The 22,193-nt window shown below is 42.5% G+C and overlaps 1 protein-coding gene across 11 annotated transcripts in view; it reads right to left on the bottom strand.

Annotated features, from left to right (window-relative positions):
• The window catches only part of LOC104003467 (olfactory receptor 1L4-like), a 128,657-nt gene that overhangs the window by 93,341 nt on the left and 13,123 nt on the right, over positions 1-22,193 (bottom strand). For 4 of the 11 annotated variants that reach the window (XR_010153635.1, XR_008540949.1, XR_008540948.1 and 1 more), the window contains exon 3: positions 5,336-5,405. The exons of 6 other annotated variants lie outside the window; for them this stretch is intronic. The gene's annotated coding sequence lies outside the window, so the exon portion shown is untranslated. Of the gene's footprint in view, positions 1-175; positions 488-5,335; positions 5,406-22,193 lie in introns of those variants that run through there. One more of the 11 variants, XR_010153641.1, reaches the window with a different exon arrangement.

Genomic DNA, 22,193 nt, shown 5'->3' with positions numbered 1-22,193 from the left:
ATGCCCTTAGCCATCCACTCCCATTAGCCTAAAATCATTCCAAGCCCTCAGTTCTAGCATCCCATCTCCAACATCACGTCCTACTTTCCAAGTGACTCCTCTTTCTCACCTAAGGACTACATCCCGTTATTCTTTGGAGACGAACACTGTCTTTATTTAACCATTTTTCACTGACCTTCACACCCATCTGGTCACCTTCCATGGTCAATTGTTAGAATAAATTCCTCTGGACACACTCGAATCTCTTGCATATTCTGCTGCATGTACCTCCTTGGAAAACCTCAACCCTGCTGTTCTCTGACTCTGCCTGTTCCACTCCTCACTCTTGCAGATGCATGTGGTTGGGGAGAAACAGCTCATTCTCCACTGCCTGTTCTGTCTGTAATTTCATGATGATGCCTCTCCAAGGATGCTGAGCAGTGCCTGGAAAATTACCTCCTTCCTTCTCTCCCTTCAAATGAATTCTTACTGCATAACTGCATTTCTATCCTGTATCCTCCAACTCTCTTACCCCATTATCATTTTATTCTTATTTCCCAAGTAAGAGTAGAAGCAGGAAGATAATACTTTTAATAATGATACACAGGAAAGTGAGAAGTGGTTGTTATTGTTGTCCTTTGGACCTATCTAACCTCCAGTAAGAAACCTAGGACCAATAAAATCTCACAACTTTAGGTCCATCTTTTTTATCATACTCTAAGGAATTTATATTCCAATGGAGAGAAAGCGGTAAACAGAAAGCGAATAAAGGAAGCACCGGCCTCAAGAAGGGAACAAAGCAGGTGCTCGGGGGACAGCAGTCAGAGAGGGCTCCCTTGGGTAGTGAACTCTGTTCAGAGCACTGGTTGGAGACAAGATGGAGCCACATGAAGACAGACTCAGGGTGTGGAGGGAGCTGCACCTGCAAAGGTCCTGAACTTTATTCAATACAGGGAAGGTGAAACGCCAATGTGGCTGGAGCCAGACTGTCTGCCTTTCTCTGTTTCTCTCCTAGAATCTCCTTCTGTGTGAATGGACTCTGCCTCTCTTTGATGTTCTCTCCCTCCTTCTTCCAATCTTTTCTGCCTTTCTCCCATATTTTCCCCTTGCTTCTTTTTTTTCTGATTCATCCTTCAATATGCTCTGATTTTGCCAGGATCTCCAGAAATCCCATTTATTTAGCAATCAATACATTTTATGTTCAGGCACTGCTCTAAACCATTGGGGAAACAAAATATAAACAGCAATTGTCAGCTTTGTGCCTTCAGAAAACCCACAGACTGTGAGGAATGTGGAATGCTATGACCACATATGCACTATTTCTGTTTCCTCTGTTACCAGCATTGTCCCTAACATGTGTCATATGCTAAGTGATGATTGAGTGATAAAATAAATATATAACCAGTCCTTATGTGGGGCAGTGGGCAGGGCATGACCCACTTGGGGTCTCCTTTTTCACTTATAATACACAAAGCTTGGCTGCCATTTATTCTATAAACATACTTTGAGGTCAGCCTTGCCTACATTAGGTAGCATCAGGTCTCTTCACAGACCTGACATGCACTTCAGCACCATGGACAGGCCTTAGTCAATGGTGGTGATTTTTTAATTGATACATAATTTTTGCAATATTTATGGGATACATGTGATAAATTAATACATGCACACAATGAATAATGAGCAAGTCAGGGTAACTAGGATGTTCATCACCTCAAACATTTTTCATTTATTTGTGTGGGAACATTCCAAACCTTCTCTTCTAGCTGTTTGAAATACCCTATATAATCTTGATAACTTTCGTTACCCTACTGTGTTATTGAACACTAGATCTTATTCATTTTATCTCATTGTATTTTTGTGCCCATTATGCGAACTCTCTTCATCCCTCCCTCCCCCTACCTTCCCAGCCTCTGGTAACCAGCATTCTATTCACTACCTCCATGAGATCAATTTTATTTCAACCACATATGAGTCAGAATATGTCATATTTGTCTTTCTGTGCCTGGCTTATTTCACTTAACATAACGTCCTCCAGTTCTATTTATTTTGCCACATAGAACAGGATTTCATTCTTTTTTATGGCTAATATTCCATTATATATATATATGTATATATACATATACATATATATATTTACCACATTTCCTTTCACACTCATTCATTGGTGGACACATAGGTTGATTCCATAACTTGGCTTTTTCTCAATTGCGCTGCAATACACATGACAGTGCAGGTATCTCTTTTGTAGATTTCTCTTAATTTTGCTATTTTTTCCTCTACTGTGTATAAGCTTTTTAGCTTGATGTAGTCCCATTTTTGCTTTAGTTGCCTGTCCTTTGGAGATCAACTCAAAATGTATTTGCCCAGACCAATGTCCTGAAGCACTTCCCAAATGCTTTCTTCTAGCAGTTGCATAGTTTCACATCTATCTCTTTAATCTATTTTGATCGATTTTTTATGTGGTCAGAGATAGGGGTCTAGTTTCTTTCTGCATAAGAATATCCAGTTTTCCCAGCACTATTTATGTAACAGACCACCTTTTTCTGGTGTATGTTCTTGGTGCCTTTATTGAAAATGGGTTGGTTGAAAATGCATGGATTTATTTCTTTATTCTCTATTCTGTTTAATTGATATATTTACATGTTTTTTGTTTTATTTTGTTTTTTCGGATTTTTTTTTTTTTTTTTTTTTGAGACGGAGTTTCACTCTTGTCACCCAGGCTGGAGTGCAACGGTGTGATCTCAGCTCACTGCAACCTCCGCCTCCAGGGTTCAAGTGATTCTCCTCCCTCAGCCTCCTGAGTAGCTGGGATTACAGATATCTGCCACCACACCCAGCTAAGTTTTTTCATATTTTTAGTAGAGATGGGGTTTCACCATGTTGGCCAGGCTGGTCTCGAACTCCTGACCTCAGGTGATTCACCAGCCTTGGCCTCCCAAAGTGCTGGGATTACAGGTGTGAATGACTGTGCCCAGCCTATGTACCTGTTTTTTAATGCCAGTACCATGTTGTTTTTGTTACTATAGCTTTGCAGCATATTTTGAAGTCTGGTAGTGTAATGTCTCCAGCTTTGTTCTCTTTGCTCAGTATTCAGGGTCTTTTATGGTTCCATACAAATTTTAGGATTTTTTTTCTATTTTTGTGGAAAATGTCACTGGTGTTTTGATAGGGATTGCATTGAATCTGTAGATTGCTGCAGTAGTATGAAAATTTTAACAATATTAATTCTTTCAACCCATCACAATGGGATATGTTTCCATTTTTCTGTGACTTCTTTAATATTTTTCATCACTGTTTGATAGTTTTCATTGTAGAGATCTTTTGCTTCTTTAAATTTATTTCTAGGTAATTTTTTGTAGCTATTGCAAATGGGATTGCTTTCTTGATTTCCTTTTCAGATTGTTTACTGATGGCATATAAAAATCTACCATCTATTACATTTTGATTTTGTATCATACAACTTTCTTGAATTCATTCGTCAATTTTAACAGTCTTCTTTGGTGGGATATTTAGGTTTTCTAAGTATAGGATTATGTTATCTGCAAACAAGGACAATTTGGCTTCTTTCTTTCCAGTTTGGACGCCCTTTACTTTTTTCTCTTGTCTAACTGCTTTGGCTAGGACTTCTAGAACTGTGCTGAATAAAAGTGGTGAAATTGGGCCTCATTCCTTTATACTAGATCTTAAAGGAAAGCCTGCTTATTTGTCTCCATTTATTGTGATGTTAGCAGTGGGTTTGTCACACATGGCTTTTACTATCTGGGGGCACGTTCCTTTCATACCCTGTTTAACAGTTTTTTTCATGAAGGGATATTGAGTTTTATTAAATGCTTTTTCAGCATCTATTAAAACAATGATATGGTTTTTGTCTGTGATTTTGCTAATGTGTTTACTTATTTGCATATGTTAAACCTCTTTGGCATCCCTGGGATGAATTCTACTTGATCATGATGAATGATCTTTTTACGTGTTGAATTCAGTTTCCTACCATTTTCTTGAGGATTTTTGCTTCTATGTTCATCAGGAATATTAGCTCATAGTTTTCCTTTTTTGTTGTATCTTTTTCTGATATTAGTATCAGGATAATTCTGTGCTCCTAGAATGAGTGTGAAAGTATTCTCTTCTCTTCAATATTTTGGAAGAGTTTGAGTAGATTTGGCGTTAGTTCTCATCTAAATGTTTGCTAGAATTCAGCAGTAAAACCATCATGTCCTGGGCTCTTATTTCATGGAACACTTTTTTTTAACTGTTTCTATATAGTCATTTGTTATTGGTCTATTAAAGCTGTTTATTTCTTCATGTTTCAATCTCGGTAGGTTTAATGTGCCCAATAATTTATTCATTTTTTTCAAGATTATTTATGACAAACCCACAGCCAATATCATACTGAATGGGCAAAAACTGGAAGCATTCCCTTTGAAAACTGGCACGAGACAGGGATGCCCTCTCTCACCACTCCTATTCAACATAGTGTTGGAAGTTCTGGCCAGGGCAATCAGGCAAGAGAAAGAAATAAAGGGTATTCAATTAGGAAAAGAGGAAGTCAAATTGTCCCTGTGTGCAGACGACATGATTGTATATCTAGGAAACCCCATCGTCTCAGCCCAAAATCTCCTTAAGCTGATAAGCAACTTCAGCAAAGTCTCAGGATACAAAATCAATGTGCAAAAATCACAAGCATTCCTATACACCAGTAACAGACAAACAGAGAACCAAATCATGAGTGAACTCCCATTCACAACTGCTTCCAAGAGAAAGAAATACCTAGGAATCCAACTTACAAGGGATGTGAAGGACCTCTTCAAGGAGAACTACAAACCACTGCTCAATGAAATAAAAGAGGATACAAACAAATGGAAGAACATTCCATGCTCATGGATAGGAAGAATCAAGATTTTCCGATTTATTAGAAAATAGTTGTTAAAAATAGCCACTAATAATCCCTCATATTTATTTGGTAGCAGTTTAATATTTGCTTTTTGTCTCTGATTTACTTATTTGGATCTTTTCCCTTCTTTTTCTCATAGTCTGCTAAAGATTTCTCAATTTTGTTTATCTTTTCCAAAAATGAACTTTTTGTCTGATTGATCTTTGGTAATTGTTTTTAGCGTCAATTTCATTTATTTCTGCCCTGCTCCTTATTTCTTTTCTTTACTAATTTTAGGTTTGATTTGTTCTTGCATTTCTAGGTTTTCTAGGTGGATGATTAACATATTTATTTGAAAGTCTTTCTACTTCTCAAAGTATGAGTTTTTTGCTATAAGCCTCTCTCTTAGTACTGCTTTTGCTCTATCCTATAGGTTTAGGTGTATTGTGTTTCCTTCTTAAATCAAGGGGTAACCAGGGAAATATTTACCTGCTTTTTGAGTACAAACTGCCAGTGATACAGCTTTAAAAATGCAGCCCAAATTCTCAGAGTTCATGGCCTGGAGGGGAAAACAGGTAAACTATCTGTTATTTCACCATGAGAGATGGGGAAGAAAAAAACTAGCACATCTTTTATGACAATATTGAGGAGGAAATTGCTTTAACAATTGTGGATACCGTGGTTGGGGAAAAACTCACAAAGAAAGTGACTCTTCTTTCTAACACTTTTTTTGCTGTATCATTACAATAGAATTGTATTCCATATTTACACTAGAAATGCAAAAAAACAAGCTATTATTTATTGATTGTTTACAATGTATTGTGAGGATCAGAACGGACCGGTAGCTTCTTCATGATCACCCACATAATGAATGTTGGGGCTGGTGTTTGTAAACTGGAAGATAAAAAATAAACTATAAAATTAATTGATAAAGCAGCAGCAGGTTTTGACAGGATGGATTTCAATTTTAAAAGAAGTTCTGTGTGTAAAATGCTACCAGACAGCATCACATGCTACAGAGAAATACTTTAAGAAATTGCCACGGCCACCTCAACCTTGAACAACCACCACCGTGATCAGTCTGCAGTCATCAACATTGAGGCAAGACCCTCCACCAGAAAAATGGTTATGACTCATTGAAGGGTCAGGTGATTCTTATAATTTTCTAGCAATAATATATTTTACATTAAGGTGGGGATATTGTGAACTGGAGAATATAATCTAAATTCTAAATTCTTTGTTGTCATTTCTACAATGTTCACAGCATCTTCTCAAGGAGTAGTTTCCATCTCAAGAAACCACTTACTTTGCTCGTTCAAAAGAAGCAACTCCTGTAATCCCAGCACTTTGGGAGGCTGAGGCGGGTGGATCACAAGGTCAGGAGATTCAGACCATCCTGGCTAACACAGTGAAACCCTGTTTCTACTAAAAATACAAAAAAAAAAAAAAAATAGCCAGGCATAGTGGCACGTGCCTGTAGTCCCAGCTACTCGGAAGGCTGAGGCAGGAGAATCGCCTGAACCCAGGAGGTGGAGGTTGCAGTGAGGCAAGATTGTGCCACTGCACTCCAGACTGGGCGACAGAGTGAGAGCGAGACTCTGTCTCTCAAAAAAAAAAAAAAAAAAAAGCAACTCCTCAACTCCTCATCTAAAACTTTCTTATGAGATTACAGAATCCAGTCAGATCTTTAGGCTCTAATTCTAATTCCAGTGTTCTTGCTCTTTCTACCACATCTGCAGTGACTTCCTCCATTGAACTCTTGAACCCCACAAAGTCATCAAATAGGAGTTGGAATCAACTTCTTTCAAACTCCTATTGATGTTGATATTTTGACCTTGTTCCATTTATAGAGCACAGGTAGAGTAGGTTTTGCACAATCCTGAAGAGTCCTAGAATTTTTAGGCCATGCATGGTGGCTCACGCCTGTAATCCCAGCACTTTGGGAGGCCAAAACCAGCAAAATCACTTGCGGTCAGGAGTTTGAGACCAGACCGGCCAACAAGGCAAAACCCTGTCCTACTAAAAATACAAAACTTATCCGGGCATGGTGGTGCAACCTGTAATCGCAGCTACTCAGGAGGCTGAGGCAGGAAAATCACTCGAACTCGGGAGGTGGAGGTTGCAGTGAGGCAAGACTGTGCCACTGCACTCCAGCCTGGGCAACAGAGCAAGACTCTGCCTCACAAAATAAATAAATAAATAAAGAGTCCTAGGACTTTTGGAATAGTAAAAAAAAGCATTGGATCTAACTGAACATTACCAGCTGCATTAGTTCCTAAGAAGAGAGTCGGCCTGTCCTTTGAAGCCTTGAAGCCAGGCACTGACTTCTCTCTAGCACATACTTTAGGAAAATGGCACTCTCAGACTTGCCAATGCAGACTTGCACAAACCTTCCATTCAAAAATACTCAGTATCTGTGAAGCGCAGTGAAACGAAGCACAACAGAAAAATGTACGCTTGCATTTTCCAAACAAACTTCGCAATAAAGGTGGTGTTGCTTTTCATTTCTGCAAATATCTTTAATGTTTTCCTTACCACTAGATGGCTATGATCAAATTGTCTACTTAAATCAAACATGTGCAATATTATGTCATCCAGAGAAAATGAGGGAAAATGCAAATAAACTTTTCATGTGTTTAGGACAATTATTTGGAATTGTGGATTCCAAATCTTGATTCCCCCTGCAGTCCTGGAACTACATTTTTGGGAAAAAGTGATCTAAGAGATATACAAATGATATACAGGAGATTATAAGTGGAGATCATTTGAGTAAACAAGAGGTTGTCCATGAAAGAAACTGTGGAACATCCAATCACTTTCCTTAGTCTCCACAGCTCCCTTGGCTGAGGAGGAACTTCTTCCCCGCCATCCCCCACCACTGTCCAGGTATATGAGGTACTTAGGTACCTGATTATTGGTACATGAGGTACTTAGAAGAGTCAAATTCATAGCAATGGAAAATAAAATGGTGGTTGTCGGGGCTGGAAAAAAGGAAATGAAGAGTTATTGCTGTTTCCATGGTGACTCATCTCCAAGGATACTGAGGGTTGCTCAGCAACCAGGTCACCTTCTCCATTCTCTCCCTGATCCGATGAACACGCATTGCATTCCCGCTATTATAACCTTATAGCCACATCTGTCTAAAGAGGTAACCCTACAGTTTAGTTTTAAGGGAAGTATGGTGATATTTCATATCTTCTGTCACCACATTAAGTCATTAAGTATAAGCTGCAGGGATTCATGGTTTCTACATTGGTTCTCTCATTTTTTTATTTTTATTTTTTGCAGTCGTCATATCTTTGTGATGCTGGGTTATCAGTGGTATCTATGAAAAAAACAATAACCACATGAAAATCAATGAGGATGAGGACATCAGGGTGACACAGTCTAGTCTGATTCCGACATTTGAGAAGTTGTGCAGGAACCAACAAATACATCCCATTATTAAGTAATTACTATTGAAAAGTGAAAGAAATATTTTTTCCTTGGCAAAGAGATAATGAACCACTTCATTCCCATGTCCATGGCCACTATCCATAAGACAGAAGATAACAACCACCCACAGGGCTTGGAGAAGTTGGCACATCTGCACTCTGGGTGCAATTGTGATGAGATGCAGATTCTGTGAAAAAAAAAATTACAACAGTTCTGAAAAGAATAAAAATAAAATTATCTTTCTACCTCTGGATATTACCCAGAAGTAATGGAAGCAGAAAATTAAAGAGATATTTGTACACCCGTGGGCATAGCAGCATTACTCATGAGAGTCAAAAGTGGAAGCATCCCAGCACTTTGGGAGGCCGAGACGGGTGGGTCATGAGGTCAGGAGTTCGAGACCATCCTGGCTAACATGGTGAAACCCCGTCTCTACTAAAAATACAAAAAAATTAGCCAGGCGTGGTGGCGGGTGCCTGTAGTCCCAGCTACTTGGGAGGCTGAGGCAGGAGAATGACATGAACCTGGGAGGCGGAGCTTGCAGTGAGCCGAGATGGCACCACAGCACTCCAGCCTGGGCGACAGAGCGAGACTCCATCTCAAAAAAAAAAAAAAAGTGGAAGCAACCCAAGTTGCTCGTTAACCAACTTTTGGTTAAAAAGTCAAAAAAAATAACATATCAGCAAGGCTGTAGAGAATGGGGGATGCTTACATACTCTGGTTGAAATGCAAATTAGTGTAAATTAGTCCAGCCACTGTGGAGAGCAGTTTGGAGATTTCTCAAAGAACTAAGCGTTGAGCTGCTATTCAACCCAGCAATCCTATTACTGGGTATATGCCCAAAGGAAAATGAATCATTCTGCTAAACAGTCACATGAACCTGTATGCTCATTACCATTCTATTCACAACAAAGACATGGAATGAACCTATGTACCCATCAACAGTGGATTGGATAAAGAAAGTGTTGCACACGTACACTGTGGAATACTATGCAGCCATAAAAAGGAATAAAACCAGCCAGGCACGGTGGCTCATGCCTGTAATCCCAGCACTTTGGGAGGCCAAGGTGGGCAGATCACATGGGATCAGGGGTTCGAGACCAGCCTGATCAACATGAAGAAGCCCCATCTCTTACTAAAAATACAAAATTAGCCTGGCATGGTGGCATGCGCCTGTAATCCCAGCTACTTGGGAGGCTGAGGCAGGAGAATCACTTGAACCCGGGAGGTGGAGGTTGCAGTGAGCCAAGATCGTGCCATTGCACTGCAGCCTGGGCAACAAGAGTGAAACTCCACCTCAAAAAAAAAAAAGGAATGAAACCATGTCTTTTGCAGCGACATGGATGCAGCTGGAGACCATTTTCTTAAGCAAATTACCTCAAAACAGAAAACTAAATACCACATGTTCTCACTTATAAGCAGGAGCTAAATATTGGGTGTACATGGACATAAAAATGGAAACAACAGGCACTGTGGACAACCAAAGAAGGGAGAGAGGAAGAAGGACACAGGTTGAAAAACTACCTATCAGGTACCATGCCTACTACCTGAGTGATGGGTTCAGTCACATCCTAAACCTCAGCATCAGGCAGTATGCCTTTGCAACAAACCTGCACATGTATCCCATGATTCCAAAATAAAAATTGAACAAAAGTAAAGGAAATCCTGACAGGTGCTACAATCTGGATGAAGCCCGAAGAATGCTGTCAATTGAAATAAATCCACACCAAAAGAACAAATAATATATGATTCTAGGTATACGAGGTACTTAGAAGAGTCAAATTCATAGAAATAGAAAATAAAATGGTGATTGCCAGGGGCTGGAAAAGTGGAGAGTTATTCCTTAATGGGTACAGAGTCGTGGTTTTCCCAGACTAAAGGAGTTCTGAAGATGTATGGGACAGATTAGGATACAACAAGTAAATGTACTTAATTGCTGAACTTTACACTTAAAAATATAGTTATGCTGTAGTTCCAGCTACTCGGGAGGCTGAGGCAGGAGAATCGCTTGAACCCGGGAGGCGGAGGTTGCAGTGAGCCAAGATCACACCACTGCACTCCAGCCTGGGTGACAGAGCAAGACTCTGTCTCAAAAACAAACAAACAAAAACAAACTATATATATATATATATATATATATATATATACACACACACACACACACATATAAATATACATATATATACACACACATATATATGTGTGTATATATATACACACATATATATATATGCTGAGTGCAGTGCCTCACTACTGTAATGCCAGCACTTTGGGTGGCCAAGGCAGGTGGATCACCTGAGGTCAGGAGTTCGAGACCAGCCTGGCCAACATGGCGAAAACCCATCTCTACGAAAAATACAAAAATTAGCCAGGCGTGGTGGCGTGCCTGTAATCCCAGCTACTCGGGAGGCTGAGGCATGAGAATCACTTGAACCCAGGAGGCAGAGGCTGCAGTGAGCCAAGATCGCACCACTGCACTCCATCCTGGGGGATAGAGCAACACTCTGTCTCCAAAAAGTATATATATATATATATATATATATATATATATATATATATATATATATACACACACACACACACACACACACACACAGTTATGAGCCACATACCAACATTTCGGTCAATGACATTATATTATATACAGAACAGTGGTCTCATAAGATTTTAGCAGCAAATTTTTACTGTATCTTTTCTGTGTTTAGACATGTTCAGTTACACAAATGCTTACCATTGTGTTAAAGTCCCCCACGGAATTCAGTACAGTAGCATCTTGAAAAGGCTTGTAGCTTAGGAGCAGCAGGCTCTACCACCAAGGTTTGTGTAAGTACACTCTAGAATGTTGACACAATGACAATATCACCTAAAAACACAATCCTCAGAACACATCTCTGCCCTTAGGTGAGTCCTGTCTCTAGGTAAAAAGGTGAATATTCAATTGTACTATTTTACCATGGTTTAAGAATATTAAAAAAAATTAAAATAATAAGCTTATTCTATGGGTAACATATTATTGACATATTAGTAACAAAATGCTTAAGATGGCTTATTTGTATAATATATATTTTGCTACAATTAAAAATTGAAAAGTAAAAATGTTAAATAAAAGCCAATTTTACCATGATGCCAGATTGCCATCTAGCGTAAGCAAAGGCATTTGAAAATTTCCCAGACATTCCTTCAAATGGGAAGAAAGGAGAAAACAAAAAGATATTATTAAGACGGTATTTTTTTGTTTTGTTTTTTGTTTTCTGTTTTTTGTTTTGAGACAGAGTCTCACTCTGTCGCCCAGGCTGGAGTGCAGTTTCGCGATCTCAGCTCACTGCAACCTCCGCCTCCTGGGTTCAAGCGATTCTCCTGCCTCAGTCTCCCAAGTAGTTGGGATTACAGGCGTGTGCCACCACGCCTGTTAATCTTTGTATTTTTAGCAGAGAGGGGGTTTCACCATGTTGGCCAGGCTGGTCTCCAACTCCCAGCCTCAGGTGATCCACCCACCTCGGCCTCCCAAAGTGCTGGGATTACAGGCGTGAGCTACTGTGCCCGGCCAAAATGGGTATTTTTTAGTTTGTGTTTGTTTGTTTGTTTGTTTGAGATGGAGTTTCGCTCTTGTTGCCCAGGCTGGAGTGCAATGGCACAATCTTGGCTCACCACAACCTCCGCCTCCTGGGTTCAAGCAATTCTCCTGCCTCAGCCTCCCAAATAGCTGGGATTACAGGCATACACCACCATGCCCGGCTAAGGGTATGTTTTTATAAGTCTGCTTTTCTGTTTAATAAGGTTTTTCCCCAAAATGACAATAACTGCACACATGGGCATGGTAGGCTTCCTGGCTTTGGAGAGATCAATGCTACGCTATGGTAGGAAGCCTGAAGCCCCGGCTTGGACACAGTTTATGGAGAGAATACAGGCTGGAGTTCACATCCAGGTCATCTCCTTGGATCAGAGCCTCAGTGCAGTCTACAGTATGCACAGCCATCCCGCCATCCCCAGTAGCCCTGGCTGTGAGTAAGGTCCTAGGAGCGTCTGCATTTTACAGTGGAGGATGCTGGGCTCAGAGAGGGGAGGTCTCCAGGCTGTCTGGCCCTGGACCCATGCCTCCATCACTTGCTCCCATCTTGTCTCTGAGCATCTAAGGAGAGGTATTCTGGGCACTTCCCAGAGAAGAGAGTCCAGATCTGAAACTGTTCCTCAACCTCTGGATGGGGCTTTTGAAGTGTGCAGGGTCCTGGTGAAGTAGGTATAAGGCAGGGAGAGTGGAAATAGAACCCAATTTGTATGTCCCTGAAGTATTCTCCAAAACTCCAATAAAGTCACAGACACACACACACACACACACACACACACACACACTGAGCTAGCCTAGCTTATATGCAGGAGATTGTAATAGTATGAATCACATGTTTTCACGCAAGGCCATGCAGAATAAATGGTCTTCAAACCACTTCTTAAGCATGCACACATCTACACGCAAACACACTGTTATGGTCTGAATACTGCCTCCTCTTCCCAAACACAGTACCTCATATTGTGGCTGTATTTGGTGATATGGTTTTTAAAGAGATGATTAAGTTAAATGAGGTCCTTAGGGTGGGCTCTAATCCAATTTCTTCTTATAGAAGCAGCAATATGGACACAAAGAGACATCAGAGATGGACACACACAGGAAAGACTGTTAGAGACAGCAAGAAAGCATTGGTCACAATCTACAGAGGCAGCCTCAAGAGAAACCAGCCCTGCTGACATCTTAATCTCAAAATTCAGCCTCCAGAAAGGTAAGTAGATACATGTCTGTTGTTCAAGCTGCCCGGGATGTGGCGTTTTGTTTTGGCAGCCCTAACAAATTAGTATATACACTTTCACACACACTCAAGATGCAAACTTACCTAACCAGTGCACAAACTCCGTGACTAACTCACACACAGGGAGCTTCATCCCTCATGCAAGTACAATCACATGTGGACAGTTCTTAGAGTCACACACAATGACAGACGATAAAACACAACCACCCAAGATGAAGAATCACCAGCATTTCCTGATCAAACATAGACACATTCACACAGAAAGACACAAACACACAATGTGCTGCAGGCTTATTTGAACTCAAATACAAATACAGACACACACACACACACACACACAGTTATATCCAATCATCCGTTCAAGACAAGACATTCTCAACCACACAGAATCATAGAGAAATACAACCACAAACAAGGTAACGCACACTCACAGAGGGACACACAGTTAACACAGTCAAGGACACACAGTCACAGAGACATAGGGAGATGGGCTATCAATCCGTCGCTCAGGAAACTTTCACCTCCACATTGACGTAAAAGATGGATCCTTCATAGAAAATATGAAGTAAGGTGATACCAATCAATCAGAAAACAGCTGTCACTGAAAAGATAATTTGTGGCCCTCAGATCCCAACAGGAGGAGGCTAACACATGGCACTTACTACCCTAATGCTGAGTGATGAGATAAATGCATAATCAGTCTTTATGTGAAGATGTGGGCAGAACACGACCCAATTGGGGTCTTCTTTTCTTGGTTATCAAACAAGGAATCTTGGTTTCAATTTATTTTAGAAATATACTTTGAAGTCGCCATTGCATAAGTCAGTAGTCATCAACTACCTCCCTTACCTGTGTAAGAGTTCATAGACCCAATGGGTCCTTCAACACCATGGACAGGTCATCGTCAATGGTGGGGCTGTGGGATTCTTTTTTTTTTTTTTTTTTTTGGAGAGGGAGTCTCGCTCCATTGCCCAGGCTGGAATGCAGTGGCGCCATCTCGGCTCCTCCATCTCCCAGGTTCAAGCGACTCTCTTGCCTCAGCCTCCCAAGTAGCTGGGATTACAGGCACCCACCATCATGCCTGTCTATTGTTGTATTCTTTGTATTTTTGCAGAGATGGGGTTTCACCATGTTGACCAGGCTGGTCTTGAACTCCTGACCTCAGGTGATCTGTCTGCCTCAGCCTCCCAAAGTGCTGGGATTACAGGCGTGAGCCACCGCACCCAGCCTTGTCTAACATTTTACAACTCCCTTTAATCCCCTCCAATCATCTTCTGAATTCAAACACCTGGAACATATCTTGCAGAAAAAGCTAAGAAGAGAAAAGGCAAATAAAATCTTAATGTTCCTAGGAAAATAGTTTGGAATTGTGTGCCTTTTGAAAGGATCTTGATTCTGCCATGAGGTTTTGAACAATATTTTGAGAACTAGTGGCCTGAGAGATATACAAATCAGAGACCTGAAAATATAAATGGAGATTATCTGAATATACAAATGACAGATTATCCATTTGGAAGACTGTGGGACTTCCATACAGTTTATTAGTCTCTACAGCTGCATTTTGCTGGTGCAGAAGAGTCCCTCCCCCACTGCGTGTTCTCATTCTAATTCCACCATGAGTCATCTCCAAGGACACTGAGCATTGCCTGGCAACCAGATTAGCGCCTCCATTCTCTCCCCCTCCAATGAACACGTACAGCATTCCTTCCGCTCCATCCTCACAGCTGCAAGTGTCTGCAGAGTTACCTCTATGCTTGAAATTTAAGGGAAGAACGGCAATATTCAATATCTCCTGACACCACATGAAGTAAAGGCTCCAGGGGTTCACAGTCTCCACCTTAGATCCTTCTACATTTCCTTTGCTGACATCTTTGTGGTGCTGGAGTGTCAGTGGTCACCATGAAGAACAGCAATAATCAACTGAAATCAACACGGATGAGGAGTGAGGGTGGCATGGGCCAATCTGGGTCCAAGGTTTGAGAAGCTGTGCAGTTCCCAACGGGCTTCTCGGTAGCAACAGATCTTAATCTCATAACCAGTGACTTTAAACTTGAATACCCATCACAAACATTCAAGTTCTCAAATATACTAGGTTTTTGTTGTTGTTGTTGTTTGTTTGTTGTTTTTGAGACGGAGTCTCGCTCTGTCACCGAGGCTGGAGTGCAGTGGCGCAATCTTGGCTCATGGCAACCTCCACCTCCTGGGTTCATGCGATTCTCCCGCCTCAGCCTCCCCAAGTAGCTGGGATTATAGGCGTGCACCACCACGCGCAGCTAATTTTTGTATTTTTAGTAGAAATGGGGTTTCTCCATGTTGGTCAGGCTGATTCTCAAACTCCTGACCTCAGGTGATCCACCCTCCTCGGCCTCCCAAAGTGCTGGGATTACAGGCATGAGCCACCACACCCGGCCTATACTAGGTTTTTATCCAATCAAGTACACCATACAACCCCGCACACAAATCTAGACACAAGTCAATGTTTAGTGTCTCTTCTACTAGACTAATCTGACTAAAGAAATCAATACCAAAAAACATTGTCCAAATCCAAACTTCAGCCTCCACTTTCATATCCGCCCAAAAAGGCCTAATTAAACTCTACTTCTTCTCTTTCCTTATCCTGTCTCTTCTAACTCTATTTTTAGTTATCTAACCTGTTCCCCTGAGTACGCTCAATTGCAAGATAAATGCTCACAAATACAGATCAACCAGCAACCACCACCAATCAGCATCTGTAACTATACAAGGCTGCCTCACCTAAAGAATCTTCACACAATAATCCTACCTCCTCGCCCTCAAAAATTACACAATTTTCCATAATATACCATAATATAAAAATCAGTTGGGCAGGTGTGGTGGCTCACGCCTGTAATCCCAGTACTTTGGGAGGCCAAGGCAGGTGGATCACCTGAAGTCAGGAGTTCGAGACCAGCCTGGCAAACATGGTGAAACCCCATCTCTACTAAAGGTACAAAAATTACCCAGGCATGGTGGTGGGCGCCTGTAGTCCCAGCTACTCGGGAGGCTGAGGCAGGAGAATTGCTTGAACCTGGCAGGCAGAGATTGCAGTGAGCTGAGATCATGCCACTGCACTCCAGCCTGGGCGACAGATAACGACTCTGTTTCAAAAAAAAAAATCAATTACAACTTCCACCTCATCATATTCCATTATTCATCCAACTGCTGCCAACTCTAACAACAGCCCTAACAATAAAGCACCCCAGAGGTCAAGACCTGACCCCCATCCATGTGTCAGGATACTCTTCAGTAGCCATTGCCACGGTATAACCAAAGACATATACCATGATTAAGTAATAAGTATTAAAAATGAAAGCAATATTTTCCCTGGCAAAGAAATAAGGAACTACCTCACTGCCATTTCCATGGTCACTATCTGTTAAACAGAATATAACAACACTGACAGGATTTGGAGAGGCTGAAACACCTGCACCGTTGGTGCGATTGTGATGTGATGCAGCTGTGGTGGGAAACCATCCGACTGTTCTGAAAAAACAGAAATAAAATTACCCATGAACCAGCAATTTACCTCTGAATCTTACCCACAAGTTTTGAAAGCAGAGACTCAAAGAGACGTTTGTGCACCCGCGTGCATAGTAGCGTTATTCATAACAGTCAAAGTGGAAGCAACTCAAGTCTCCATTGATTGGGGAATGGATAAGCAAGATGGGGTCTATACAGACAATGGCATATTATTCGGGCCTAAAAAGAAAGGAAATTCTGACCCATGCTATGACTTGGATGAACTTTGAGGAACAATGTTCATTGAAATAAGCCCATCACAACCGGACAAAATACTGTATGATTCCAGGTATACGAGGTACTTAGAAGAGTCAGAATTCCTGAATGGAAAATAAAAAGGGTGGTTTCCAGAGGCTGGAAGGGGGAGAAATGGAGAGTTATTGCTTAATAGGCACAGAGTCCTTGTTTTCCAAGATGAAAGGCGCTCTGAAGAGGAATGGTGCAGATTGTGGCAGAACAAGTGAATGTACTTAATAGTGATGCACACTCAAAATACAGTCATGGCCGGGCGCGGTGGCTCACGCCTGTAATCCCAGCACTTTGGGAGGCCGAGGAGGGTGGATCACAAAGTCAGGAGATCGAGACCATCCTGGCCAACATGGTGAAACCCCGTCTCTACCAAAATACAAAAAATTAGCCAGGCGTGGTGGCGGGCGCCTGTAGTCCCAGCTACTCGGGAGGCTGAGGCAGAAGAATGGCGTGAACCCGGGAGGCGGAGCTTGCAGTGAGCTGATATGGCACCACTGCACTCCAGCCTGGGTGACAGAGCGAGACTCCGTCTCAAAAATAAATAAATAAATAAATAATACAGTCACAAGGTGCATAGTAACATTTCAGTCAATGATAGGTCTCATATATTATAGCGGTCCCATAAGATCATAGTACCAAATTTGTACCGTACCTTTTCTATGTTTAGATACACAAATACCACTGTGTTCCAGGTACCTACAGTATTTAGTACAGCAACGTGCCACGCAAGTTTGTGTCCTAGGAGCAGCAGACTATACCACAGAGCCTAGGTGTGTAGTAGGCTGCACCGTCTAGGTGTTTGTAAGTTCACTCTAAGATGTTCACACAATGTCAAAATTGCCTAACCACAAAATTCTCAGAATGTATCCCTGTGGTCGATTCATGACTATATTTAAAATGATAAATACCATAGTTTAAAAAAATAAAAAGGGCATATATCACAGGCTTTTGATATTAGTAATATATCTTTCACATATTAGTCACAAAATGCTTAGGATGGTAAATTTTGTGTAATTTTTTTTGCCACAATTGAAAATTGAAAAGAAAAAAATAATAATTAGAGCCTATTTTTTTCATGGTGCAAGAGTGCCATCTAGTGACAGCAATGATGATTTCATAGGCGTTCCTTCAAATTAGCGGACAAAAGTTAAGATTTGGTTTTTGGTTTTTGTTTTGTCCTGTTTCTTCTTTTTACACAGGGTCTCACTCTGTTCAGTGGCGCGACCTCAGCTCACTGCAGCCTCGACCTCCCAGGCTCAAGCGATCCTCCCACCTCAGTCCCCGAGTAGTTGGGACTACAGGCTTGTACCACCACGCTGAGCTAATTGTTTTTTGTAGAGAAGGGGTCTCACCATGTTGCCCAGGCTTAAAAACAAGATGATACTCTAAAATATGTGCATTCTCACATGTTTGTTTATCTGTTTAAGAAGATTTTTTCCCCAAGTGACAACGGTGCACATGGCCATGGTAGGCTCTGGGACTTTGGATGGACTGATGTCGTACTCCAGTGGGAATTCTGGCCCTGGCATGGACACAGCTGTGGAGAGAGTGCAGGCTGGGTTTCACATCCCACGTATCCTTTTGAACAGGAGCCGAAGTGCACAGTACAATATGCATGGCCATCTCCCGCACCCCTGGCTGTGAGTGAGGTCCTAGGAGTGTCTACATTTTACAGACAACACTGGGCTCAGAGAGGAGAGGTCTCCAGACTGCCTGGCCCTGAGCCCATGCTTCCATCACCTGCTCCAATCCTGTCTCCAAGCATCCCAGGAAGGGCATCCTGGGCACTTCCCAGACGGATCCTAGGACCTATCTTGCTCTACGTTTGGAATTGCGCATTTGGGGTGGGCAGGATTCTAATAAGGTTGATATAAGACAGGAAAGTGGCCTGAGGTTTCAATTTATTTATCCACAAATAGTATCTCCTTCAATCACACACACACACACACACACACACACACACGATGAAAGGTGTCTGGGTCTTGTGGAACTCATACACACACACACACACATTTAGTGGATGAAAGGTGCCTGGGTCTTGTGGAACTCATACACACACACACATTTAGTGGATGAAAGGTGTCTGGGTTTTGTGGGACTCACACACACACACACACACATGCACATTTAGTGGATGAAAGGTGCCTGAGTTTTGTGGGACTCTCACACACACACACACACACACACACACATGCACATGTAGTGGATGAAAGGTGCCTGGGTCTTGTGGGACACACACACACGCACATGTAGTGGATGAAAGATGCCTGAGTTTTGTGGGACTCACACACACACACACACACACGTGCACATTTAGTGGATGAAAGGTGCCTGGGTCTTGAACTCACACACACACACACACACACACACACGTGCACATTTAGTGGATGAAAGGTGCCTTGGTCTTGTGGAACTCACACAACATGGGTTTCATAATTGCACAAATCACTGTTTCACGCAGAGTCATGTGGACGCAATGGCAACCTTCACAGCATCTCCCATGACCACACATCCACACACAAACACACTGTTATGGGCTCACTGTTTTCTCCTGAAAACTTATTTGGTGATTCCCTAAACTCCAGAACCTCAGGATGTGACTATCTGGGGTCAAGGCCTTTAAGAGGGGATTAAATGAGGCTTTTGGACTGGCCCTACTCCCATTTGACTGGCATCCTTATAGAGGAGGGAGTTAGACACACACAGTGACACCAGGGATGCATACAAAAAAAAAGACCTAGCGTGGACGCCGAGAGAATACGGCCGCCAGGAAGCCAAGGAGAGAGGCCTCCTGAGCACTGGCTCCTTCGACACCGTGATCTTGGGCTCCAGGCTCCAGGACGGGGAGAAAACAAGCTTCTATTAGTACTAGGTTAAGCCACCCAGTCTACCCAGGCCACCCAGTCTGTGGTGTTTTGTTACAGCAGCCATAGCAAATTAATCCACAACCTTCCCACACACTCACATGAGCGCTCAAAACCCTCCTAACTGGAGCACACACTCACAGTCACAAACCCACACACAGGGGGCTTCATCCCCTCTATGATCACAGTCACACTCGGGCTGTCCTAGAGAGAGTCACACACAATGGCGCATGATGTAACACAGCAGACTAAGATGCACACACAACAGCCCATGGTCAAACAGACACAGACACACAGCAAACCTGAACACGCACATTCCTGTGGCTCATCCAGGCTGAGATAGAAACTTTCCGGTGAAACGTGACTCATAATCACACATGGAGATCCGCAGTCACATCCAATCATACGTGAGAGACCACACGCCCTCAACCGCACAGAGTCAGAGAGAAACACAGACACACACACACAGAAGGACACTCCATCCAACACACTCAAGGACACACAATCACACAGACATGGGGAGACAAGCCATCACACAGTTGTACAAGACACTGTCATCTCCATATTATTTTCTGTAGGGAAAAGAAAGAGAGATCAGATTGTTACTGTGTCTATGTAGAAAAGGAAGACATAAGAAGCTCCATTTTGATCTGTACCAAAAAAAATGGTTTCTACTCTGAGATGCTGTTAACCTGTAACTTTAGCCCCAACCCTGTGCTCACAGAAACATGTGCTGTATTGAATCAAGGTTTAATGGATTTAGGGCTGTGCAGCACGTGCCTTGTTAACAATATGTTTGCAGGCAGTATGCTTGGTAAAAGTCATCGCCATTCTCCAGTCTCGATTAACCAGGGACACAATGCACTGCGGAAAGCTGCAGGGACCTCTGCCTGAGAAAGCCTGGGTATTGTCCAAGGTTTCCCCCACTGAGACAGCCTGAGATATGGCCTCATGGGAAAGGAAAGACCTTACATCCCCCAGCCGGACACCCTTAAAGGGTCTGTGCTGAGGAGGAGGAGTGAAAGAGGGAGGGCTCTTTGTAGTTGAGATAAGAGGAAGGCTTCTGCCTCCTGCTCGTCCCTGGGAATGGAATGTCTAGGTGTAAAGCCGATCATTCCCATTCGTTCTATTCTGAGATAGGAGAAAACCGCCCTGTGGCTGGAGGCGAGATATGCTGGCAGCAATACTGCTCTGTGACTCTTTGCTACACTGAGATGTTTGGGTGAAGAGAAACATAAATCTAGCCTACGTGCCCATCCAGACACAGTACCTTTCCTTGAACTTATTCCTGATACAGATTCCTTCGCTTACATGTTTCTCTGCTGACCTTCCCCCACCTGTTGCCCTGCTACACTCCCCTCACTAGGACAGTAAAAATAATGATCAATAAATACTGAGGGAACTCAGAGGCTGGCGCCAGTGCGGGTCCTCTGTATGCTGAGCGCCGGTCCCCTGGGCCCACTGTTCTTTCTCTATACTTTGTCTCTGTGTCATTTCTTTTCTCAGTCTCTCGTCCCACCTGATGAGAAATACCCACAGGTGTGGAGGGGCTGGCCCAATTCAATTTTCTTTCTTTCTTTTTTTTTTTTTCTGAGATGGAGTCTCGCTCTGTCTCCCAGGCTAGAGTGCAGCGGCATGATCTCGGCTCACTGCAACCTCTGCCTTCTGAGTTCAAGCAATTCTCCTGGCTCAGCCTCCCAAGTATCTGGGACTACAGGCTCCAGCCACGAAGCTCGGCTAATTTTTCTATTTTTAGTAGAGATGGGGTTTCGCCATGCTGGTCAGGCTGGTCTCAAACTCCTGACCTCAGGTGATCCACCCACCTCGGCCTCCCAAAGTGCTGGGATTACAGGCGTGAGCCACCACACCCGGCCTATATTATTTTCAATTTATTGTGTAATGGAAAATTGGAGGTATGCTGAGGCCAACAGATGGGAAGTGACTGTTATTGAAATAAACTGTGTTACTCAGTTTCCAGGAGAAGAGAGCCCGTCTCAGCTCAGGCAGCCCCATGGGGAAAGCGCCAGGGTCTGCCAGGAGGCAGAAGGAGGTGAGTGAAATGTGGATGTGGACAAGACTTTGCTATAGCTTCTGTGGAAAGGAAGAAGTGAGGCAGATTTCATAGGTTAGGGCTGGTCACTTTGGATAACCTCAGTGGGATCTGGGGAAAAGGGCTGTTCTTAGTGGTGTGATACCTGGCCCTGGGGTGAGTATAGCGCCCTGTTAGAGAGTGGGTGGGGTGTGGGCTCTGGATTGGTGGTTTATATCTAAAAGGCATGCTCTCAAGCAAGTTATTTATCACTCGAGAAATTGGCTAAAACTGGGAGGGGCCATCCCTGCAAGGTCAAGACCATGATGTAAAAGCAATTTTTTTTTCATTGATCTTTTATGTATTTTTTTGGTCTCAATCTTATCTGTTTCTGCTCTGTGCTTTATTTACTTTCTTCTACTAATTTTTGGGTT

This window comes from Pan troglodytes, chromosome 20 (genome assembly GCF_028858775.2).
Source record: "Pan troglodytes isolate AG18354 chromosome 20, NHGRI_mPanTro3-v2.0_pri, whole genome shotgun sequence".
NCBI classification, from domain to species: domain Eukaryota; kingdom Metazoa; phylum Chordata; class Mammalia; order Primates; family Hominidae; genus Pan; species Pan troglodytes.
This window is presented reverse-complemented; position numbering and strand designations above follow the sequence as displayed.